We start from the raw sequence: 26,490 nt of genomic DNA on the forward strand, positions 1-26,490 counted from the left end.
CTTACTGTGGTAATGACTTCACGATGCATGGAAGTCAAATCATCGTGCCGCACACCTTAAACTTACGCAGTGCTTCATGTCAGTTACATCTCAATAGAACTGGAAGGAAAAAAGGGCAAATTTTTTTAAAGACAATTATTAAAAATAGGTGTATCCTGTAAATAAGTTTATTTGTGTCTATTTTTTTTAGATTCCACATGTAAGTGATAGCCTACGACATTTGTCTTGCTCTGTCTGGCTTACTTCACTTAGAAAACAAACTCATGTTTACCAAAGGGGAAAGAGGGGAAGAGGGATAAAGTAGGAGTTTGGGATTAGCAGATACAAGTGACTATGTACCAAATAGATAAACAACAAAAAAACTATTGTATAGCACAGGGAACTATATTCAATAGCTTGCAATAACCTATAAAGGAAAAGAATATGAGAAAGAATATCTGTATATACGCATAACTGAGTCACTATGCTGTACACCAGAAACTAACACAACATTGTAAATCGACTATACTTCAACAAAAAAAAAAATCGGTATGCCATGTATTAGCTACGTCAGTAATAATAGCTAATAGACTTACACCCTTTTGAGAGAGGAGGAAATGAACTCACAGGCATATGTGACCAGGAAAAACCTAGAATTAAGTCCAGACACTGAGTCTATTCAGAGGTTTTCCACCACATCTCAGTGTTCTCTCCCCCTTGAAAGCTTGCTCCCGACACTTAGGAAATTTTGTAGTTCATTAATGTTTGAGCACTGTCTCCTAGATTATTTTATGAAGTTGTGACTGTGTCTCCTAGTAATAAGGAGAAAACAAGTTTCACGTGACGTAAAACTTTTGAAAATCTGAATGCCATTTCAGACCAGAGTTTTCCTGTTTCTGAGGAGGGTCTTCTCAACGTCCTACACATCTACAAAGCACACCAGAATAATAACCTCCCTCAGTTCTGGCTGTGAAAGACAATGGAGGTGTTAATTTCGTGTGCACCTAAGGACTGTGTGCTTCTTTTGAGTTATTGAAAACCAGCTTTTGGTCTATTGCCTCTCTTCAAAACGGTTATTCCAACACATAGCACACCGTTTTCTCAAAACCACTAGGCAGTTTTACAAACATGATGTGGTCAGACATCTGCTCATACCACCTAGTGATGTGAAGATGGAGAACATTCTGCCTGATTCTGGGAAAAATGTACAGTTTATCATTCAGAGTACATTTAACACTTGCCAATTACATTCAACTTCAGGCTTAGCGATTAGTCATCATCACATTCCTTGGGGAAAATGAGACATTATTCCTATTAACATTATTGTTCTAGGATAATAATTCCCATGGACAAGATAAGAAGGGCAAAGTCCCGAAAAGCCAGCTGATTAACCTAAGGTTCCAAAGCAAGTGTTTAATTGAACAAAAAAGCCATCAGACTGAGGTGGCTCTAACGCCATGGTAGCCCACGTAAGCAAAGCAAAACCTAAGCAAGGCCACCCAGCAGCTGCACCTCACTGCTCAACATGTGCAAATTCAGGCTGTAAATGCTGCTGCCTGAGGACCACAGGACAGAGGGGCTACCCGGGGGGAAGGAATCACATCTGCTTATGAGGATATGCAGCCAGGACCACAAAGCCCTTCCAGTAGAACACCTGGATGCTGAGCACACTGCAGAGGGGTCCCCCAAAGTTGCTCCAATGAACATGAAAAGAGGACAGACATGGACAGCAGATCAAAACACAAACGACAGGAGGAAAGAAACAAATCACTGACCTAGAGAACAGTGAACAGACTCTGGCATAATTAAGTTGTAAGATTTAGCCCAACTCTTTGGCAAATCTGTATGCATTTATCCAGCCATTCCTGTGAAAGACCAAAGGGGCACTACTTAAGATAGCAACAGAAATGAGCATAGGACCTGCTGATGACAAAACAGGGGTGAACTGAGTGCCTCTGCCTGGAAAGGAAAGACTGAAGAGTTAGCTAGCTGGTGGCTGAGCTCTGGTGGTTACTTACCAACTTCCAAAACTAGCACACAGAAACGTTATGTGCTAACAATAATAACAACTAATGTTCACCGAACACTGGCTGCCTGCCTTGCCTGGGTTATTTATTTATTATTCACAATCTTATGAGAGCCCACAATTATCCCCACTTAACAGATGAGGAAACTGAACCCAGGAGGGTTAGCAGGTATTGAGTTTAAAATTAGAGTTGGGTCTATTTAACCTTAAAAACGAAGCCATTCCTTATAGCTCTATGTGCATCCTCTAGCCCCCAAAAGTCGTCTAATAACGTATCTTTCTGCTCCTCTCCTCCCAGAAAACCTGGCAGCAATCATGGTTTATAAATAATCGAAATGTCTTTCTTACTTTTCTGGCACTTCCTTGGGGATCCACTTTTAGAATATTCCAATTTCACTCTTGCGAAGTGCATTAGTCACTATGGAGACAGTTAATTCATTGATAAGAGTGGAGATCTTTTCTTAATAAGGAAACAATGGCATATGTGACCCATAATTAGCAGCTCTGCATAGAAAGGCATCCCAGAAAAAAATGTACAACCTGGTGGGGTCGTGGCCTTGGTACAATCTGCTGCAGGGTGTAAATACAGAGCAACCAGTCATGGAAAGTCCATTTGGTAAATCTCCTGAGGACTGTTAAGTACTGGTCTCCCTGGACCTCATTTCCCAGACCCGCCACTCGCACAGCGACAGTGAGCTGCCTGCTGAGCACAAAGTGGTCTCTGTCCACCCCGCCCCGTCATCTCCGAGGGCTTTCAAGTGACTTGTGAGGTGGCCAAACAGTTATTAGGCTTAATTAGCTCCCCCACCAACTGGTGTACTCCCTCCCAAACCCCGTGGCCTACCACACAAAAGCTGCAAATTGCTTTCCGACCTTTGAAGCCATCCCAGGAAGTCCCGGGCAGCCTAAGGAAGAGCTTCCAAGCTGTGCCTTTAGTGCTCGGCATCCTCTGATCAAAAGCCTGGGCAAAGGGCAAGAGAACCAGCCCCCGGTGGGCAGAGGCTCTGGAGAAGCGCTCAGGCCCAGAGCTAATCTGGGCCGGCAGCGGGGGGACCAGGGCCGGTGAGTAAAGCCCAGCCTCTGATGCCCGCTGTGTGGATTTGGCCACTCAGACAAAAATCAAAGCCCTCCTCTTTTCCCTCCTCCTCCTCATTCTCTTCTTCCTTCCCTGGGCAATGCTGGCTCAGCTTCCAAACTCAGAGGACAGCCAAATCAGGACAAAAAAGCTTTCTGCACCTCCTGGGCTCTTTGTCTGGCTGCTGGTTAGGCGGAAGAAGGATGCCACCGGCAGTGGCTGTGTCTGCCTCACGGCTCCAGCTGCTGCCCCTCTGCTTTCAGTCGGCCTCTGAATTCTGGCTGCAACACCTGTTAGCAGTGTGACTTTGGACTTGTTCCTTGACTCTCCAAGCCTCAGTTCCCTTGTCAGATTGCCTGGTTTGCCTTCCAGGACCAGCACTTACTAGCTGGTAACCTTGGGGAAGTAACTTCTCTCTGTACCTTGGTTCACACACATCAAATGAGGGTAATGACAGCTCCTGTGTCAGCGGCAGGAGCTGGAGCAGGGCTGGAGGACAGGAGCTGGAGCCGGGAAAGAGACGCAGCCACTGCTGGTGGCATTCCTCTTCAGCCTAACCAGCAGCCAGTCAGGCAGAGAGCCTGGGAGGCACAGTTTGCAGGGTTCGTCCTCTGCGGTACGGAACAGAGCAGGGAAGGGTGGGAACGGACCTGAGCACCGACCAGCACAGGACCGTATGCTGCCCCACAGGCTTGTCTGCAGGGCTAAATGAGACAAGCCACGTACAGCCCCTCGCACAGGGACTGGCACCTTCTGTGTAATCAGGAGGTGTTGTGACGGTTAATTCCATGTGTCAATTTGACTGGCCACAGAGCGCCCAGATTAAATGTTATTTCCGGGGTTGTCTATGAGGAAGTTTCCGGATGAGATGAGCGCTTGAATCAGTGCTCTCGGTAAAGCACATGGCCCTCCCCAGTGTGGGCAGGTGTCACTCAAACCTCTGGGGGCCCGAACAGAACAGAAAGGAGAGGAAGGACGTTCTAGCCCTTTCTTCCTGCCTCTCTGCTTGAGCCGACTCCTCTCACCTTATTCTGTTTTGCTCTCGGCCTTGGGTTTACACATCAGCTCCCCTGATTCTCAGGCCTTCAGACCTGGACCGAGTTAAACCACCAGACTTCCTGCGTCTCCAGCCTGCAGACTGTGGGCCTTCTCAACCTCCATTAATGCATCAGCCAATTCCCCATATAACTCTCTTTTTATGTAGATCCTATTGGCTCCGTTTCTCTGGAGAATCCTGACTCATACAGTAGGCATAGCATTAATAGTTGCAGCGGTGACAGAACTATGCAGACGGCTAACCCCCACGGCCATGGGTGGGTCCCTGTCTGCTCTGAACAACTCTGTCAACCACTGTAACGCTGCCCTCCTGATTCTTGACTGCAGAACCCCTGTCCCATGTTCCAGCTGCAACGCAGCAACAGACAAACCTAGAACATCCCTTTCTCTGCTTTTTTTTTCCTCCCTTGTTTCCAAAGTCCAGACTATTAATGAAAAGTAGCACAGAAATACGCCAACCAGCTTCACACCAGAATGCAGCCCACAACTGCTGCTACCATCTTGTGTCCCTGGAACACGCTCCTCATGATGTCCCCCTCAGAAGGTCATCCTCACTTGTCTTACTGAATCAAGATCACAAAAAACGTATCTCCCACAACTCAACTTTAAGGTGCAGGAAAATAGTTAATAGTACAGACTCTGGAATTGGGACTGAAACCTGGCTCTCCACAGACATGCTATGAGGACAATGAACAGATCACATAATCTTGTTGAGCCTCATGTTTCTCCATCTGTGAAATGGGTGGTTCTGACCATTAAAAGACAGAATCCATAGAAAGCAATTAGCACAGTAACTCTAACACATTTATGTGCTTAAGTAATATTAGTTATTATTTCCTATTACTGTATTTCTGGCCCCTTAGCTGAACTGTCTTCTTTCATGTCTCTCTTAGGAGAAAAATGCGTCCCTCCATCTTTATAAGTATAAATTCACTTCCTGTTCTCCTGTAACCTTTTTGGATTTCCATCAATTTTCCCTGCTTTTTTCAATATTAATATTTACTCTTTTCTTTCTGTATACAAATGATTTCTCTCCATATTTGTACATAACGGACTGAAGAAAAATACAAATAGCAAACATAAGAAAAGTTTCTTCTTTACTAATAAAGAAATATATGTTAAAATAATTCCAAATGTCTACTTTATATGTACCAAAATAAGAAAAACAAATCCATTCATTCACTCTTTTTTTTCAAATGGCCAAGCACCATGAGGAAAGTAGAGGAAAAACAAGCTTGGGTGATGGCCCTATAAAAGTGACACAATCCTTGCAGAAAGCAATTTGACAAGTGGTAACAGGAGTCATAAAAATGTTTAAACTCTGACCCAGGAATATCAATTTGGAAAATTTATCCCAAGAAATTAATTCTAAAGGAAAAAAAGTGAGTTCTCCAAAATGTTTATAGTTGCCCTAAATATTATCACTTGAAACTAGAAACAGCTATTCCTGAGAGCCTGACTATCCTGCTCAAATGCTGCGTACACTGGGAGAGGATGTGGGCCTGAGACAAGGCAATCATGATGGAAGAAAGAAGAAAGGTTCTGGTGTGGTAGCACTGCTACCATAACTGCTTCCAAGAATTCCACACAGGCCTGAAATAGACCACAGGGTGATGTAAGGAAAAGGAAGTTAGACTCAAACAGCCAAAAAAATAGCAAACAATAAAAAATGTCTCTTTTAAAGCCACAAAACAGAAGTAGGCAGCAGAATTTTGAAATAATTCATGCTACAAGTGGCTAGGTATTATTTGCTCTTATGTCATTTAGCTGATAGAAAATTACTGCCATCTTATTAGGCAGTAAATTAAGAATCAGTGACACAGAGGCAAAATACATGTCCCTGCCATCAAAATGCAGAATCTAGACAGCTACTCACAGAAAACAGCTCTATGAACAAAGAGGAAAGAACAGATTGCTCTGACAAGGCCAAAATGACTGGGACGGGGGAAGATTTCCTGGAGGAGACATCACCTGAGCTAAGAGGAGAACTTAATCCAAACAGAAAGGGGGCGGGAAATGAAATTCCAAGCAGAGAGAATAGCACTGGAAAGCAGCTAATTATGTAAAAGAGTGTGGGGCTGTCCAGAAACTGCAGGGGGTGCCACATAGCTGGATCATGGCATCCTGGAAGGCGGATGGAGAAAACGCCACCAAAGCACACAAGAACCAGCTCAAGAAGGACCAACATGCTGTCAACTGTGAACTCCACATAGAAGGTTCTGGAAAGTCCTCAAAGACTCGAAGAGGAAAAGTGATAAAACTACTGCAGATAAGAGGATGAGCTGCTGATGTCTAGGTGACTGGTTAACGTGAATAGTTTAACAGACTGAATTTATAATCAAGGAGAAAAAGTCAATCTATTCTAACAGAAGAACAATTTCCTTCTCCCCTGCCTACTAATATTCTTAAGCCATGTATCTTTTATCCTAAAACAAGAAAAATGCATTTGTTCAACCATGCTGCCTACTTTACCTACTGCTGCCCAATTTTTCGGATATGTGTCTTATGTTTTTTACTTCTGTACCTTCATTTTTTTTGAGTTTCAAAAATTTACTACTCAACAAGTACATTACATGTTAACATGTAGTCAAAGCCAATTTGTAAAGAAACTACCACAGTTATACCTAAGATTTACTAGTATTCAGTTGTCAAATATACAATAAGCAGAAAAAGATTTTGACAAAATTCAGTATCTATTCATGATAAAAACTCAAAAAGAGCTGGTGTAGAGGGAACATACCTCAACAAAATAAAGGCCATTTATGAAAACCCCAAGCTAACATCATTCTCAACAGCGAAAAGTTGAAAAGCATTTCCTCTACTATCAGGAATAAGACAAGGATGCCCACTCTTGTCATGTTTATTCAACACAGTATTAGAAGCCTTAACCAAGCAATCAGATAAGAAAAAGAAATAAAAGATATCCAAATTGGAAGGGTAGAAGCAAAACGATCCCTATTTGCAGATGGCATGATACTATATATAGAAAACCTTAAAGACTTCACCAGAAAACAACTAGGATTAGTAAATGAATTCAGAAAAGTTGCAGAATACAAAATTAATACACAGACATCTGTTGAATATCTGTACACTAGTAATGAACTATCAGAAAGAGAAATCAGGAAAACAATCTCATTTACAACTGCATCAAAAGGAATAAAATACCTAGGAATAAATTTAACCAAGGAGGTGAAAGGTCTGTACTCCAAAAATTGTAAGACATTGACAAAAGAAATTGAAAACACAAATAAATGAAAAGATATTTCATGTTAGTGGAGCAGAAGAATTAATATTGTTAAAATATCCGTATTACACAAAGCAATCTAGAGGTTCAGTGCAATCCCTATCAAAATACCCATGGCATTTTTCATAGAACCAGGATAGAAGTGTTCTGGGCTGAGAAACTGGAACACTTTCAGTCCTTTCTTGGGCTTGCCCTCATCTCCTGGGGCTTAATCACATGAGGGTCTCTAAGAAGTCCAGTCTAGTTGACTCCATTCATCTTGATCAACAAATGTGTTTGCTAGAACTCTCTTTTGGTTGTAAGTAACAGAGAACCAACTTCAACTTCCTTATGCAAAGGAAATAAAGAGGTTAATCAACCTAATGAAGAGCAGGAGCACACGGTCTGAAGACACTGGAAGAATCACAGATGGGAACCTGCCTGGACTCCCATACTGAAGTCTATCCCTGCTTCTCTCTGTGGGGGCGCCTTTAGTGTTTACCACTACAGACTGGATTTTTATATTCATGATAAATATGGTCCCACATTTTTGGTCTCACTGATTTGGTCACCTGAAACTGACAATCCTCAAGATCTCTTTTGCCACAATTCCAACAGCTCCAAGAAGAGGATTCACTAGCCAAATCTGAGCCAGCAGCCCATCCCTAGACCAATCCACCTGGCCAGGGGGCAAGCCAAGTTATATTATTATGACAATTCCCATGTAAATCATTTGGTCAAAAATATAGAAAATTCCCAGAAAAGAAGGTTGAATAGAAAAGCTCAGGAATTGGCCACAAAAAAAAAAAAAAAGAAGAAGAAGAAAGGGAAACATGCACTAATACATCTATTTCCCTTTGCCACATTCTTACCACATCGCTTGACCTAAGCTCTTCTTCTTTTCTACTCAAAATGTAGCTAAGCTCATTTTTTTATTTTTCTCAGCAGTTTTAGAGCCTCAGCTTGCTCTTTCTGATGTTTACTTTTTATTTATTTATTTACTTACTTATTTAATTGACATATACTTGGTTTATAATGTTGTGTTAGTCTCTAGTGTATAGCAAAGTGATTCAGTTAGACAGATATGTATCCTTTTTCATATTCCTTTCCATTATAGGTTATTATAAGATATTATAATAGGTAAATCTTCCTGTTTATCTATTTTATACATAGTAGTATGTACCTGCTAATCCCAAACTCATAATTTATTGCTCCCCTCCCTTTCCTCTTTGGTAACCTGAAGTTTGTTTTCTATGCCTGTGAGTCTGTTTCTGTTTTGTAAATATGACTTATTAATTTTTATAGTTGTCTAAGTCACTTGCTGACTCAGGGTCACTTATACAGTCCATGGTCATTTTGCACACCTCCCACACCCATGGTCTCACCTCCCTATTTGAAGTCATTGGTCTGAGAGACATAACTCTATTTTCTCTGGATTTTTTACAGTATCCTTGGCTTGATAGTCAAAGGCACTTTGATGAAATAAATCACGTCCATTCATTTCTTCCAAGAACACTGACGTGTCAGGCACTGGGCTGCATCCTGTGAGTAGAGGGGTTGCCACAGGAGGAGAAAGAGATACCCAGAGATGGCTCCTAACAGCCTGGAGAGTCTGGCAGGAGCGGCCAACATGGGCACAAATTAAATAGAGCCAGTATGTTAAGTGCTGAAGATGATCCTGCCATGGTGTACAGGAGCCCTGAGAAAGGAGGAACTAACTCAGGGGAGTCAATGAAAAAAGCAAGAGTCTCTTACACTAGTTTTAAAAATATGCATCTCCTCCTTTTCCATCTTGTCTCAGCAAGGAGACTACTGGAGTCATAAGATCACAGAATCACTAATCTTAGAAGTGACCTGGAAGATTATTGAGCATAAACATCTATCCCGAATCCAAATTTCTCCTGCCAACCTCTCTCTCTCCAGAGGCTTCCCATGATGAGGACCTCACTGAGTTACAGGAGAACAGGCTGGCATGGTAGAGAAATCAAAGGATTAGGACTCAGACTTGGCTTCAAAATCCAAATCTTACTGGCTGTGTGACTATGGACTGGCCACACAGCCTCTCTGAGCCTCCAGTCTCTTGCCAGCTAAATGTCATCTATTACATACCATACTGGGTCACAGGGGATGGTGACTCTAATTACCCACCTCCTTGAGGCAGCCCATTCTACTGCTAGACAAATGGAATCAATAAGAAGCTCACTGTTGGATGAAGATGAAACCTGCTTCTTATGTACTCTGTATGCATTGCTCCCAATTTTGTGCTTTGTACAGGAGAAAGGGGAAAGAAGCCTTTTCACTCCCCTATCTAAGAGTACCTCAGCCTGGACTAAGGTAATATTCCAGTGCCATTTTCCCAGAGCTGTCCTCTCTCTGCTGCAGTGAGCTCTCCTGACTTATCACATTCCTGCTAAATCTCTGTATTTTTCTGAATTCAACCAGCTCAGCCCTTGGAGATTCAGACTGGTGGCCCTCACAGTATCTGCTTATTACAATAAACAGGCTTTAAATTAAATCTCAGGCCCCACAATTCCCTTTCAATAGAATCACACAAAATGGAAGTGTCAAAAGCTAGAGAAAGTATAACTGTTTGACAATTGAAGATAGAACTACGAGCTAGAGGAATTCAAATCAGCTCACTGGGTCACACAATAGATGTTTCTGTTACCAGAAAAATAGTGTATAGGATCTCCTGCCTCTCCAAAATCAAATTTATTGTGTTCTTATAAGATGCCAAAAGGAATCCCATTGACAGATATAAAATATTCAAACCTCAGGCTCTGTGGCTGAATGCCAAGCTTTCAGTTCTCACACACACCACCCTTAGCGATGCAAAGCAAATAAGATGAGGTTTCTTTCGTAAGAGGATGACAAATTTCTTACTGATCCCTATATATTGCAAACTCCTCAGACCAATGGTGGGCTAACCGTCCAATTACTGTAGTGTGTTTTCAAACTGAACACTGAAATAATGTGCCACATTTTACACACACACACACGTATAGGTAGGTAGATAGTCAAATTTCACTTTCTGTCCACATTTCCCAAAAACATTTTGTGGGAGTGTGAAAACAGGGAATCGGGTAGCACACATTAATATCATTTTAAAAATTTAAGGGGAAAGGTAGCAATTTGGAAAATAACTGCAGATATCAGAACATTCCATTTTGCTGTTTATCTGCCACTGTTGTACACCTCAGCAGGTGAGAGTGCATGAGGATCGTGTAATGAGACTGGGAGCCATGGGAGAGACTCACAACTGCCAGTTACGTTGTGTTTTAATTTCTAGATGCTTCTTTCGAAATTGTACATTCATTTGACATTTCCCTTGGAAAATAATGAAAGGAGGAAAATATTTTGCAAAGCTCGTGGGGCAGTTATTCAAAAACCAAAATGCTAAGCAGTCCTGCATACGCGGAAAGAGGTCCTTTGTGGCTGAGTGTGACTCTACTGGCTTTACTATTCTCTGAGTCAGCCCACTGCAATGAGACATAACCCACAACCATAATTAAATGTCATTTAAAACCATCTTTTCAAGACATTTGTAATATAAAATGCCATCAAAAGAAGGAGCTGGCATGGGGGTCATTAATGAGTTAGGTAGCATTAGATACAGATGCCAGTCAGACACCAAATGGGAAAAAAACGGATGTGAGAACCCTTGGAAGTATGAGAGATTTAAAAGGAAAGTGGAAGGAGGAACTCCTGGACAGAGACAAGCAGCTTAGAGGGGCCTTCACTCTGGAGCTATGGCACTGCACCACAGCTGGCCAGAGCACAGGTTTTATGTCTGACTGCCTGAGCAAGACATCTTAATATCTAAGCACTATTTCTACATCTGTAAAATGGGATAATAGCAATACCTAGATCAATGTAAAACCTTTGCATTGGACCTAGTATACGAGAAAAGCACAACTGTAATTAGCTATTGGTGTAGTGAGAACAATAAACACCCCTTAGACTCAGGCAAGGGAGCCCACGTGCGTTAAAGTGCTCTCCTTCTAATTTTCTAAAGACACTTCTGGTTCCTAAAATGGGTCTTAGGCAAGCAATGCCATCAGGTAGAGTGTACAAAGTCTCAACCAGGAATAGCCCCGGCTCCATTTTTCCCTTTTAGGATGCTCTTCAACTCTCTATTCCCACTCCTACTATGTGTGAGGTTGACCAGATGCCCCGTGGAGCTCCAGGACTTCCAGCCTATTAAATTGTCCAGGAATCTCATGGCTGGGCCCTGGTTCTAGAAGGATGGCTCTGGCAAGAATATTGCTCCCATTGGTAAGTTTGGTTTTTCTTTTGCAAGAATCATGTAAGATTTGACCATCAAAATGCCACTGATATGTTGATTTGGGGTGACTCAAGTTGTTCACGTAGACTGGGGACTTATCAAATTTATCTTCTGAGGTTCCTCCAGCCTCGGTAATAAGATGCAATTCATAAAGCTCACTACTCTTTTTCTGTTCCCATTCCAGAAGAAGACTCAAAAAGTTCAAGTGAAACACAGCCAGGAAATTTTAGGTGGTGTGCGATACTACGCCGGGGCAACTTGTGTCAAGCCATTTAATTATTTCAAACTACTGTAAATTACTGGGGAGATGGGGAAGTCCTTCCCAGACTCCCACAGCCCACAGTGGTGAGCACTCCTGAGCTTCAACCAGCCCCAGATTTGTGACGCCTGGATAAGAACTTTAAAAGTCACTAGTAGTCAAAGAATCGAAATTAAAATGATGATTCCATATTTCGCCTACCTGAAAAATCATTTTAAATAATAATTGCAAACACTGACCGAGATGAAGTAAAAGCAGCTATTCCCGATATTGCTGGTTGTCGTATAAAATCGTTCCACCTTTGGGACATCAGTTTGATAATAGGTGTGAAGAGAATTTAAAATGCTTGTGCTCAGTTATACCACTTCTGGGAATCTAGCCTCAAGAAATTATCATAAATATAGAAAAAGCTGGCAACTTTTCTCTACACAGCAGCTGGCCGCCATCTCCTTTTATTTTTCTATCTCGTAAGAACGTCTGGAGAACCGAGTAAAACATGAATTACACTTTAAGCTATTCCTGGTGACAGATATAGTGGATTTAGACATATATCTTATTAGAGCTGGCATTTATTGTTTCTTTACTAAATGTCAAGCAGTGCGTGAAGTGTTTTATATAGGCTAATTCACTTAATATTCACCACAACACAAACCAATGAGCATATCTTAGAGTTCCTTCAACGCCAAGAAACAGAAATCCCAGCTTCCTTGGCTTAAACCATGAGGAAAGTTACAATAATAACAGAAAATCCAGAGGCAGGTGACTCCATGATGGATAAATTCAGTAACACTATTAAGAAAGCACCCAGGGACTCCCATCTTCCTCTCTGCCATCCTCAGGCAGCCTGATCGCTTGTGGTCACAGATGGTCACCATAGCTCCAAGCCTCACATCCACATATAAGTATCTAACAGAAACATCTCCATGTCTCCTTGACCAGAAATGCATTCTATGCTCATTTCTATACTAATTCCTAGCGACTGGCACAGAGAAGAAACACGTGGCCATGCAGAAGATGAGTCACATAAACAAATTTGGATATTGGTTAGAAAGCATCAAAAGACAGACAGGCATTGAGTAGCAACCAGTCATCTCAGGTAGGAGTAAGATATTTATTATATTCATTTAGCAAAAAGGGAAGCCAGTGACCGGGGAGGTTCAGTAACTTGCCTGAGGTCACACAGCTAGTAAGTGGCAAGGCTAGGATTTGCATCTAGTTCTGTCTCTATCTGGAGCCTGTGCATTAGCATTTTGATGCAGTAGTGATGCACAAATGTGTATCCAAAATACAGAAAGATTCTGTATGAGTCAGGGTTCTCCAGAGAACAAAATTAATATATATGATTTATTATAAGAAATTGGCTCACCCAGTTACAGAAGCTGAGAAGTCCCACGATGCTGTCTGTAAACCAGAGACCCAGCAGAGCCAATGGCATATTCTCATTTAAATCTGAAGACCTGAGAACCAGGAGAGCTGATGGTGTCAGTTCCAGTCCTAGGGCAAGAAAGATCGATGTCTCAGCTCAAAAACAGGCAGAGATAATTCTCCCTCATCCCACCTCTTGTTCTATTCAGGCTCACACTGGGGAGGGCAGTCTGCTTTTCTCAGTCCACCGATTCAAATATTAATCTCCTCCAGAAACCTTCACAGCTGCACCCAGAATAATGTTCAACCAAGTGGCTGGGCATCCCATGGCCCAGCCAAGGTTACACATGAAATTCACCATCACAGTTTCTCAGTGGAAATCATTTGCAGTCTTATTGTGTTTGTTGATATGAACTTCCTTTATGCCAGCAAACAATAAAAACAAGTCATAGTATTGAAAATGCATGAGGAAGAAATTGTGTTATTTCCTTTTTGCTTTTGATTGGGAAGTGCTAAATAAGCCAGGCAAGGATACCCATTTCATCCATTTTCTCACTCATTCAACCAGCATGTAAAAGAAAAAATGGAGGCTTGTCCTTCATGAGACATGGGTTCCAATTCCAATTAAATCTTAGCTATAGAAGTTCTTTGTAAATAAGAAATAGAATACAAATGACAGTGATTGTCAATGGTACCAGCAGAAATAGAAATAATAGCAGTTTGATAAGGACAAATATGAAGAACAAGGTCAGTTTCCCAGCACTTTCTTCTCCTGAAACTAAAGAGAACTTTTCTGTTGCCCATTTTTCCCTCCTATCCCCTCCCTCTTTTATCTTTGCCTGCCAGCTTCTGGGACTTTTTTTTTTTTTTTTTTTTTAATGCAGACTAGGAAGGATGGAGAGAGAGGAGCCAAAGAAGCCAAAAAGAAGAAGCCAGAAGAAAAAAGGCCAAAGCCACCTGGCCAGGGAGAGAGAGAAAAAGGTTTGAGGAAGAGGATGCTATGAGTCAGCTATGGAGAACAAGAGGATGAGAGGTTTTGAAAGGAAAGGGGGATGTGGCTCTGCGTGTTGAAATGGATGCTTATTCGTGTTCTTTAAGGGATACTGGCAAAGTTTGTAAGTACTTTGTAAATACTTCTTGTTGAAGTGTGTCTCTTTGAATGTGACTGTGTGCCGAAGAGGAATGTTGTAGAGCCCTGGGATTCAGGTAATAGTAATAGTAACAGGAATAGTTAGAGGAGGAGTAGTAACACTGGCTGCCAGAGGCACATAAACAGTAGAAGTATCAACAATTGGGCAAATCACTTTGACTCTTTGGACCTCAGGCTCCTCATTTGCAAAATGAGAGCATTAGAAATTACTTGTAATAACCTTTAATGAAAAAGAATATAAAAATGAATATACATATGTATACGCATGACTGAGACATTGTATACGCATGACTGAGACATTGTGTCATACAACAGAAATTGATGCATCATAACTGACTTCATTTCAATAAAAAAATAAAAATAAAAGGTTTCACTTTATATGCATGGGAAAAAATATATATGAAGTAGCTTAAAATAACCATTTTATGTTTTTACAATTTTGTGGGTAAGGATTTTGGAAGGGCTCAGCTGGGAGGTTCATCTCTGGTCCCTGTGCCACCAGCTGGGGTGACTGGGGCTAAAGGATTCACTTCTGTATGGTTTCCTCATTCACGTCTCTGGCACACAGACATTCTTTGGCTTCCCAGTCTCTGTCTCTCTCCACATCATCTGGCCTATCCTTGTGGCTTGGACTTCCACATCACAGTGGCCTCAGGAGAGTCAGGTTTCTTAGATGGCAACTCAGAACTCCTAGGAGAAATGTTCTAAGAGAGGAAGTGAATGCTACCATTCTGCTAATGCCCGGCCAAGAAACTGACACAACATCTCTTCCGCCCTATTTTTTTTTGGAAAACAATTTCAGATCTTCCCCAAATTCAAGGGGATGGCACGCAGACCTCACTTCTCGATTGGAAGAATGTCAAGAGTTTGTGTCCCTCTTTAATCCACCATAGAAATTGTCACAGTAAACCTAAAATAATATAATCTTTACTTCTCAAAGAAGAAAACTGAGAATGAGAAAGATGAGAGCAACAACTTACTAAAGGAGGAAGCCTACATACTTAGCATGACAGCAATGAGAGATTTGAGAAAGCCATTCTTCAATTTACTATAGATCTATTCTAGTCAACACAGTCTGATCTTTACATAACATGAGACAAATAGATCTGTGAAACTGAATAGAGACTAGAATGAGTTTAATATATAGGATTTATGACAAAAAAAAGGGAAATTTAATTCACTGGGAAAATATTTTTTTAAAAACCCCGATTCATACCATATCGAAATATAAATCAGAGATGTATTAAGAAATTCAGGAGAAAATTTGGAAGACCTTGAGTAGTGGTGACCCTCCTAAACAAATTAGGGACCCTAGAAACCATAAAATAAAAGATGAAAAATAGAAAGAATGCTTACAGATAGATAAACAGATAGATATTATTCCATAATTTGTTTCTATTCTATGACAAAAATATCATAAGCAAAGTCAAAAGACAAGCATTAGACCAGAGAAAACATCTGTAACACATGTGGAAGAGGGATGGCAAGTCACCACCAAAACTTCACACTCAGCGACAGCTGCCCAGCCAAGAACCACCTTCGTCAGCCCCCTTGCATCAGTGTTGCTTCAGTGTTGGATGCTGTGGCACTCCTAGGCCAGGGCTTGAAGAAGTGGGTAGGGATTCTCCATCCTTCTTTTCCCTTTCTCTAGTTGTACAACAGAGAACTCCAAGGCCCCAAGGATGGCAGGGCCATAATACGGTAAGAATCTGCGTCTTCAGTTGGAAGAAATCAGTCCACCTGCAAACCTGAAATGCTCCCGTTGGACCACTGAAGGTAATTAAGACCACCTTGTCTTAAGCCACTGAAATTTAGAGGTTCATTAGTTACAGAAGCTAGTATTACCCCAACTAATTCAACAAATTTAATAAGCAAAGGGTTAATATCCCTAATACATAAAGAACATCTACAAATGGAATAATAAAAAAGAAAAAATCATAGAAAAATGGGCAAATTATAAAAATAGCCAAATCATCAGTGAGAAAATCCAAATGGATAATAAGTATGAAAATATCTTTAGAACAGCTTTACTAGCATTCAGGGAAACGCAAGTCAAAGCAACCGGTTAGATTAACAACAATCAAAATGGGAATAACATCCAGAGCTGATGAAAATGCAGGGAAACAGGCACTTTTGAAAGCTGATTCTATGGATTACTCCAATTTGGGAGGAACGTAACCTGGAAATACAGATTAAAAAATTTTAAAGGCAAACCCTACTTATGAAGATCAACATATGAAAAAACATACATACAGTAACTACCTAGCATTTGTTCGATAAACAAATTCATAAATGAAGCAACTATAGAATAAAAATTATCACACAAGTCTTTGTAGCCTTTACCTCTCCCTTATTCTACAAAGAAAAATTCTATATTCATCCATTTAGTTTTCCCAGTCCTCCTTCTCTTCTCCTCTGCAAAAGCAAGATTTCTGCTTGATGGAAAACAGACCAACAAGCTTTATGTTAAAAAAAAAAAAGAAAGAAAATTGAGGATATGGGGAGAAACATAAAACTGCCTAAGAATTAATTACAAGAAAGTAGTTCTTGGGAGTGACACACGGATAGACTCCAGAGCAGCCACAAGGTATGAGAGAATTTGGAGAGAAAAGGAAAAGGGATTTACACAGTGTTTCAGTGGATAAAATGGACCCTCCCCACCATGTTCCATGAGGAAGTCAAATAAAGAATGATTATGATTTACTTTTTTCATAGTTTTTGCTTTGGATATTTTTGTTACTGGGATGGTGTGTCCATTCATACAAGCCCACCCTGAGACTGGACCATCTGAGTCCCTGAAATAATGAGGGTTACAATTGATAATATACTGTATCCTCCACTGTTGACACCTGTAATGTGCCCTGTCAGCTCTCAGGACAAATCACAGCTCTTCCATTCAATTAACTAACCTTTCCTGAACATTTACTGGGTATCAGAGATCTACTGAATCACAATCCCTGAAGGCAGAGGTGCCAGAACACACTGGTGTCCTCACGGAGGCATCCAAACTTCCGTTCCAGGGATCCATAAATTGATGCTGCTGTTTTCAAATAGAGACTTAAAGGCTTTGGGGATCAGGAGAAAGTGTAAGTGTTATTTATTTAGCAGCTGATGTGGCAAAACATCCACTTTCATTCTTTATGACTCAAACTCCTTCCCCTGGACACCTCCCCTTTCCTTGTAAAAAAAGATTCTGAGCGGAGCCTGCAGTGACAGCCCATCACATCGTCTGTACTTAAGCCTTGTCAGATGCCAGAAACAATCAGCACCTGTCACTCAGCGGCTCAGGGACTCACATCCTGAACACCAGCAGGACCCCACACGTCGCTCTTGTCCATTTGTAACCAATGGGGATCAACACTGAGAAACAAGGATTGCATAGAAATAAGTGCCAGAAAAATACTGCATCCGGCTCCCCAGGGTGGCCATCCTGGTTCACGCTCTGCAAAGAGACCCACTGGGACTGCCCAGTGACTCTGATGGGCATGTGAATATCAGAGAAAGCCTTTCACAAGCTCCCAAGTATTAGATATTATGGATAGAGAAGCTAAAGTTGTGCACAGGCACGACTTTGGAAGGAGCAGAATAAAATAAAATCCATGAAATGAATGGGAGGGAAGAGAACAGCTTTGGACTTGGTTCAGCTTAACCCCTACATTTTTCATGATGCTGGCATGTTTAGGGCCCCAGTCCCTCCAAGATATTTGCTACTTTGTCCAAGATGAGGAAGTCATTTGACCAATAGGAGTCTCAGCGATGCTAACTATAAAATGAGAATGTTATCACCTTCGCAAGATTATTTAGAAAATTTTAAATTACATATATATTTTGCCCAAAATAGTGTGTGGTACTAGGATCATATAAATAAGGGTTCTTTTCCCTCTGTAGCATTGCTGAATGTTACCCTGCCTGCCACAGTGGGCATTTACTTTCCTAAAGGAGGCCTGGAGACAAGCACAAGACTGAGTGGCCTTTGGAACTGAGCCTTTGTTTCAACAAGTCATTCAAATTCAAGTGCAGCTCCGTGATCTGGAAAGGCTGGAGCTTAGGAGAGCCGGACTCTGGTTCTCCCTTAGCCACTCACTCATCCTTTTCACCCTAGCATGTCCCTATGATCTCTATGTGACTTAGCTTCCTTATCTGCAAGCCAGAGATCTCATAGCCCATTCTAACGCACGGTGCTACTGTTAGGATCAAAATCAAAGAGCAGAGTAGGTGCGACAGCACCCAGGAAATCCTAAGTTATTAAATGTAGGGTAATTATTATTGTTGTCAGTAAAATGAATCACTGGGACTAGATAATCTTCAAAGTCATTTCAAGCTCTAACAAGTTATGACCTCAGTGCCTTTAGCGCACTCCAGGATCCTGAGCTGGCCTCTTTGCCTTTTTAATTCCAGCCTTCCCTCCTTCCACCTTACCTGGTACATACACACAATAATAAGGATATTTTGAATGTGTGGAACATTATCTCCCAGAACAGTAAAAGCCCATTGTTCTTGAGCCATTCGAGTGTGGGCAGCAACTACATCACACGACAGAACTAAGTCAGAACCCCAAGTGCGCTGCATTAGGTCAGCCTGGCCTGCCTGCCCATGACTGATTCAGCGCAAGTCACAACTTCAGGCCTGGGTAAACTCTTCCAAGGGAAAGCTCCAAATCACATTAGAATCCCGGCTTTACACTCTCTGTAGAGGAATGAGAATCTGAAATTGAGTAGCTGTGAGAGATTAAAGATGTCTGCAATATTATTCAGCATCAAAACAAAGAGGAAATCTGACATGCTACCCACGAATGAACCTTGAAGATACCAGGTTAAGTGAAGTAAGCCAGTCTCAAAAGGACTTTTACCATATGATTTCACTCACCTAAGGTACTTAGCATAGTCAGATTTGTAGAGACAGAAAGCAGGATGGTGGCTGGGGGCAGGGAGAAAGGAGAATTATCATTTAATGGGCATGGGGCTTCTGTTTGAGAAGATGACAAATGTTCTGGAGATGGATGTTGGCGATGGTTAGAAAGCAATGTGAATGCGCTTAATGCCACCAACCTGCACACTTCCATGTGACTGAAGCGGTAAGGTTTATTTTAGGTAAACTTCATCAAGTTTTTTTTAAAGTTGCAAATTCTTTGCCGCTCCTCCCATTGTAAAGTGGAGTCTAGTTCCCTTCCCCTTGGCACTGGCCTAGCTTTGGCAACTTCCGTGACCAACAGAAAGTGGCAGAAGTGAGGTTTTGAAACTCCCAAGACTAGGTTGGCAGAGGCTGTGTACCTTTCCTAAGGGCCTCTTTGAACACCTGCTCTGAGGCAGTGGTTCTCAACGTGCGGAGGGCGGAGTTCTCCCACCCCTCCAGCCCTTTGACTTTCCCCTCTGCTCCCTCTTCCTCATCTCACCGCTGAAATGAAGGCATCCCCAAAGCTGCCACCCTCTGCCAGCTCTCATCCCTCTGCCACACTGCCCTGTGTGCTGGAGCCAGGCCTGGGATGACAGACGTCATGAAGATGCCTGGGTGGCAGCAGGGAACGCTCTCACTGGGCGCCGGGCCTTTCCCTGCACCTGTTATTTGCCTTATGCTGTTTGCCCTCGCTCTGCCCCTAAAGAGGTATTAGTATCCCATTTTACAGATGAAGAAACTGGTTCGGGGGGGTCCCTGGCCCACGGCCACACAGCTCATAAACTGCCAGGACTGAAACACAGATCTGCACAACTCCAGAGCCGGTGCTCTCACTAGACTGCAGGTCCCTGAGGTCAGAAACATGTTTTACGATGTCTTCTATCCCCAGGGCACCCCACATAGCTAGCTGGGCACGCAGTAGGTGCTTTGCAACTGCCAAGTGCCTGAAGGAGTCCTACCCTGGCCCACACCTGCCTACAGGGCCCCCGTGAGCCAGGAAGGGTTAACAGCTCCGGCAGAGGGAGCCTGGGTCTGGGCAGCCTGTTCTAAATAATGGGCCTCCAGTATTTCTGCTAATGACATTCTCCTCTCACTGCTTCAGGTTTTACTCACAGGAGTAATGAATTAATTAGTGAATGCGGGTGAGAAGCTCTTTGAAGTTGTAAAAAGCCCCCAGTACAAATGCTAAGAAAAGGGACCAGACAGACTAAATGAGACACCCTGTGAGTGCAGAGCAGCTCCCGGTGGCGGGGCCACCTGCCCTCTGAGGACAGGTGCAGACAGAACAAAGGGAAGGAAGCAGGGACATCCACTGGCACCGTGAACAAACCCAACACCCAGGGCAGCCTTCAGAGGCTCCCCGTCACCTCCTGGGAGTCTGGCGAATGATCCACCTGGTCTGCTCACGCCCATGGATTAGCAGTGGAAGAATCGGAGGCACCCAGAGGCTCAGCGGGAACCAGTGCCATGTCATCAGTGTCCTGGTTTGAGTACCGCTGCAAAACCAATGCCTGACCATCCACCCCAAACCTGGGGGCTCACAGCAGTCATCACTTTCCTAATCTGCAGGTCAGCTGAGGGCAGCTGACAGATGATGGGTTTGGACGGTGTGGTCCAGCCAGGTTCCCCATCCTCTCACTCCTCTCCTGGGACCAGCAGCTGGCTCAGGCATCGTCTCCTCGTGGTGATGGCAGAGGTACAAGGGGACAAACCTACGCACTCAAGCCTCCATTTGTGCCTCAGCTGCTAACATATCACTGAGCCAAAGCAAGTCACGGTAATGTATATTTATTTATTTTTATTTACTTATTTTAAATACAGAAAAATTAAATAACTTGTAGGCCCTACAGCACCAGGCATGGGTCACAGAGCTGGGAGCCTCATCCAGTCCCTGCATTCCCAGAGCTTAAACTCCTTCCTCTGTGCCTTGTTTACTGCTCTGAGGACATCAGCTCTCTGGTTCTACTTAGTGACCCACAGCAAAACCCAAAAGCCCTGCACTTTGTCCGAGTACGGAGCAATAAAGTGCAGGTTGCTATGACCATAGCAGGCTCCTCAGCTGGGCTTGAGAGGAGAAGGTGCCCAGGGACAGGGGGTCTGGTGGATGGGGCAGCTCCTGGAGGAGAGGGAGGCTGATGGTCCCAGGGACCTGAGCCCAGAAAGACAGACATGCCGGGGAGCCCGTCCCTCCTCAGAAGCACACCCGGATTTCATCACAGCTGTTCACAAGCCCTGGTCCTGGCAGGACGGCTCGGGCTCCATCCCTATTCACAGTCCGTGTCAGAGAGAGTGACGCTGGCTGCTGTCGGCAACAGCTGGCCTGTACCACGTAGGGCTCAATCCTCTCGTTGCTGGGACAGGACACCAAGTCTACCTCCTGGGCTTCGCCTCTGGGTGCACACAGTTGAGAGAGAAGAGTGCTTTCCTCAGTGACACCCAAACCATCAACCCCACCAGAATCCAGGTGGTGTGAGGACGCTTGGGCCCAGCATGAAGCCTGATGCTTCCAGCTGGACCTGGAGAGCCTGACCTGAGAGTTCAAATAACAAGGAGCAGCTCCCACAGGCAGCAGGGGAACGGGGCTGGGGGACGTGACTCTGAGGTGAGGGGTGAGGAATGGTCCTGTGAGTCCTGGTCACACCCAGCTCTCTTTCTGCCGAGCCCTCAGCCAGTCCGATCTCAGGTGTCACCTGCACCAGCCATAGTCCTGGGGACCAGCCTTGGGACCTCTGTCATCCCCACACCCTGGAGTGGTCCAGAGGCCCCCAGCCTCTCTTCTGTGACCCTGAACTGAGGCCAACGGTCCTGGGACAGCACAGACCAGTGACTTGAGACTTGAAAAGAGCTGAACCAGATGGCATCCCGGGTCAGCAGGGCTGGGAAGGGGGCCAGAGAGTAGCCAGGACCTACAAAGAGACTCCCTGCAACCAAAAGCTCATATCCAAAGCATCCAAGGGAGGCCAACTTGGGTCTCCCGGAACTGGAAGCAAATGGAGAGCTCTTTGTGATAGTAAAGAACTCAATACCACCACCAACTGGCAGGAAGAAGAACTACAAGCAGCAAAATCTAACGTGAATAGAAGCAATTGAGCAACCCAAATCAGCAGGACCTTCAGAAGTTGTTCTCTAAGCCAAGCCCCATTTTACAAAGGGGGAAACTGAGGCCCTGAGGTGAGAGGAGACTCACACGAGATCAGACTGATGGTGGCAGGGCTGAAGCTTGAACCTGAGAGTCCAAGCTTGTCACTGAAGAAGTTCCACATTAAGGCTGCAGAAACCAAATCCGTTTCTTTACTTTGAAACCAGGAGGAGTTGGGTCGTAAGGTGCCCATGATCACTGTGCAGAGCAGCGTCTAACGTAGATCCCCACTGTCCACACTCCACAAGGGAGGCCCCCGCTCCTGGGCTCAGGGCTCGGAACTCCTGTTCAGGCACGTTGCCCCCGCAGCTGGGTTCTCTGACTGCGACCTTGCACTGCCTCCTGGAGACTCAAAACTGAATCCCGGAAGGTTTCTACTGCAGCCACCTCCTCCCGCCCAATCAAGTCATCAAACTCCTGCTCTCCATCAAGAAGTGAAGGAGGCAGGGGCGCTCCATAAAGAAAGAACACGGGCACCACCATCATCTGCTCACACTTAGCAGTTACAGAGAAAACCAATATTCCCAAAGGCAGGTGTGGAACTTGTTACGTTTCATGGTTCTTCTGAGACTCTTAGAGATGACGTGGGGGAGCTTTCGGACTGTTTAATTAAGAGTCAAGCAGTGTCTGATTTTTCCCACATGAAACCCAGTGCAGGAGTCCACGAGGACCCTCCACGTAGATCCCTGCCCACTGGTTCATTCAGTAATGGGCCAGGTCCTCTCCCCTACACACGGAAATGCCAGGTGGGGACCCCAGAAATCAGAGAACCCCATTCCCAAGAGGACTGCTTTCTAAACTGCCACTAGCCCACAGCCTTATGTACGACCTATGTCGAGCAATGAGTGGCCCCTCTGTAAACAAGCGCTGAATGAATGAGCAGGTTGATCCCCAGAGGGAGGGCATCATGGCACCTACCATGCTACCTGAGACAGACTGCACACCTGGCCTCCTCGGCCGCTTTGTCCCAGGCTGCTGGCTCTGAAAGGTCAGTCATCCCTGGATTCTCCTCACTGGCCACTCTACACAGAACCCCACCCACGACTTCCACACTGATGGCACCCCAACCCCCATCTTCAGCCCTGTCCTCTCTGGAGGACCCGATTTAATGGTGTCATGGCCTTCCTGTATCACTCAGGAGGGCAGTCACTCAATTTATCAGAAAGCCGATGTGCACCCTTCAATTAAACAAACAGGGCTTTATCTTGCTCACATATCAAGTAATCTGGAGGGAAGTGGTGCTGGCATTCATTCAATAGCTCGATAACATCAAACTAGCGTCAAGGCCGCTCTCCTGGCTCCTTGAGGAGGTCCGGTAATAAAACTCTCTTCCCTGCCCAGTTCTGAGTTAACTGAGAAATAAGACAGAAGAGTCAACTTATAGAAAACGAACACATCATTTTTTTCCTGATAACTGGGACTGGAGATTGTGTATTACAAATCTGAGCAAATGGGATCCCTCTTCTTCAAGCCCAGGATGGGACAAATTTACCCATTCAGCTTCACGGGACTGAGGCAGGTCCTGGGACAGAGCTGGGCTCCTGTCAGGCAGCCTCCTCCAGGTAGAAGGGAACACCAGGCGTGGAAAGCAGCGCTCCCCTCCCCCCCCCACACCCTCCTCCAGCTGTGCGCCCCACCACCACACATCCCATGCATCTGTCTCTGTGGTGTTTCCAGAGGGACCACCCTGATATGACTCTCCCCGCTTTACTCGTCCTCTGCACTGCAATCAGCGTGGTCTTCCTGAAGACCACACCTGATCACGTCACTCCCCTCTCCTCGTCACCTAGAGGAAGTGCCTTCCAGCTTGGCATGGCATGTGGGTCTGACCCCCGTCTTGCCCAGCGTGCCTCACCTCCACCCACTCCAGCCCTCAGCTCCTGTGTCCCAGCCGCGCCAGGCTCCCCAGCCTTCCCTAGAAATAGATGCCCTTTCTTGCCTCTTCCTCTTTGCACCTGCTGCTCCCTTAGCCTGAACTAAATGGCCCCATTTTTCTGCTTTCCGCATACAATCCTCTCCATTCTTTAAACCAAGCAAACTTTCTCTCCTCCTTCCCCAGAGCAAGAATTATATATTTGACTCTCCAATAATTATCTGGAATACAAGAGTTGCTCAATAAAAACTAGAGAAATAGAAGCATTATTGAATGAAGATATAACTGGATGAAAAAATGAACTTTTCTACCCAACTAGATTGTAAATTTCTTAGAGACAGAAGCCACGACGTACGCTTTTCCATACCTTGCCATAAACAAAAATGACGACGACCACCACGACGACAATGATGACAATGACGATGACGATGACAATGATGATGACGATGACAATGACGATGACGATGACAACGATGATGACAACAATGATGATGACGATGATGATGACGGACAATGAGCTTCTAAATCCGCAGCCGCTGTGGCCCTCCCATTTCTCCCAGACAGACAGTACCTCCAGGAAAGCTCTCCAGTCTCACTGATCTGTTGAGAGAAATAAATGATAACACGTCAGAGCTACATCTTGCACACACAAAATGCCCTCCAAATGGCTTCATCCCCAGAGGCAGTCCCTGGCTTTGAAGCGGAGTGGCTGCTTAACCACTTCAGCAAAGATGTGTGTTCTGGAACACACCCAGGGCAGCGCCTTGTCATCGCTAAGAAGTCTCAGAGCAAGAAAACATCCCGGCCAAAAGAAACATGGGTAAGTTCAAAATTGCTGGCAGTGGCTAAGCTCTGAGTGACACTGTCTCCCTGGACACCACGTCTGGCTGAACCTGATTCTCCCTTTTGATCAGAACAGGACGTAAGGACGTGGTTTTGGAAGACACAGAAGTCCTTTGTCTCTGAGACAGGGGGCTGGGCTCTCTGTGGGCCTGTGCCCACCAGGAGGGGATGGTGCAGCATCCCCTGTGGCAAAGACTAGAGTCTGGCCCCAGGGACCCGGATCCAACGCTGACCGGCTTGACTGTATGATCCTGCAAAAATCACTCACTCCCTTTTCGTCTCCAAGCCTCTAGGAGGCATCTCTGTTCTCTTCATCTTTCAAATCAGTGCAGTAAAACTCCCACCTTCCCCTTGCTTACTCAGCTCTGGCCATACTGGCCTTTGTGCTGTTTCCAGGACATTCCAGACACACACCCACCTCAAGACTTTTATACTTGCCTTCCTTCTCCCAGAAAATGCTTCTCGCGGATAGCAACGTGGCTCTCTCCTCACAGCCTTTCAGTCTCTGCTGATCATCCTATTTATAATCACAACCCCACTCCCACTCGCTGGCACTCCCTGCCTCTTTTTCCTGCTTTACTTTTCTTCACTGTCCTCACCGCCCTCTGACACACTATACGTTCACTTATTCACTTTCTCTATCTCCCCCCTCCTACCCTATGCCCACGGAAGCGCTAAGAGACAGGGATTTCTGGTTTTTTCATTGCTCAGAACAGTGCCTGGCACATAGTAGGGGCTCAAAAACATCTGTTGACTGAGCAAATGACTTCAACTCAAGTTTACTGAGTACCTACTATGCATCAGGTTGGGATATAGCAATATAAGAGACAGTCTTTCGAGATGCTAAGTGTCTAGCAGAGTAGACAAATAAGACATATATATGTGTGTGTGTGTGTGTGTGTGTGTGTGTGTGTGTGTGTGTGTGTGTGTGTGTGTGTGTGTGTGTGTATCAATCAATAAAACAACGGCAGAAATGGAAAGATGATGGGTTCAGAGGTAACTCGGGAAGAAATAACTCATTCTCTCGGGAGGAGGAGGGAAAACCTCAGAGGCTTCCTTGGGTACCAATTCTTGCTCTGAGCCTAAAAGCTTTTCCAGGGTCAGAGGAGCTGAGAAGGCTGTTTCAAGGTGGAAGGTTTGTTTCAAAAAACACCAAAGGCAAGACTCTGTCATTTGCTAAAAATTTTCTATTATAGGCAAGGATATATACCTCCTAGATTGTTTAGTGGATTTTGAGTGGATGAATAAATAAATGATTTAACAAAAAGAGATCATCTAAGGCATCTTCTGGCTCTACTCCTTTGTATTTTCACGATTCTACGGT

The 26,490-nt window shown here is 44.2% G+C and overlaps 1 long non-coding RNA gene across 1 annotated transcript; it reads right to left on the reverse strand.

Moving 5' to 3' along the window:
* Positions 1-5: 5 nt before the first annotated feature.
* LOC116659852 lies at positions 6-24,895 on the reverse strand. The gene is made up of 3 exons (XR_004315208.1): positions 24,691-24,895; positions 13,270-13,397; positions 6-99 (listed from the first exon to the last, which is right to left on the reverse strand). It is a non-coding gene; the product is annotated as an uncharacterized LOC116659852 (long non-coding RNA).
* Positions 24,896-26,490: the final 1,595 nt, after the last annotated feature.

This window comes from Camelus ferus, chromosome 25 (genome assembly GCF_009834535.1).
Source record: "Camelus ferus isolate YT-003-E chromosome 25, BCGSAC_Cfer_1.0, whole genome shotgun sequence".
Taxonomy (NCBI): Eukaryota; Metazoa; Chordata; class Mammalia; order Artiodactyla; family Camelidae; genus Camelus; species Camelus ferus.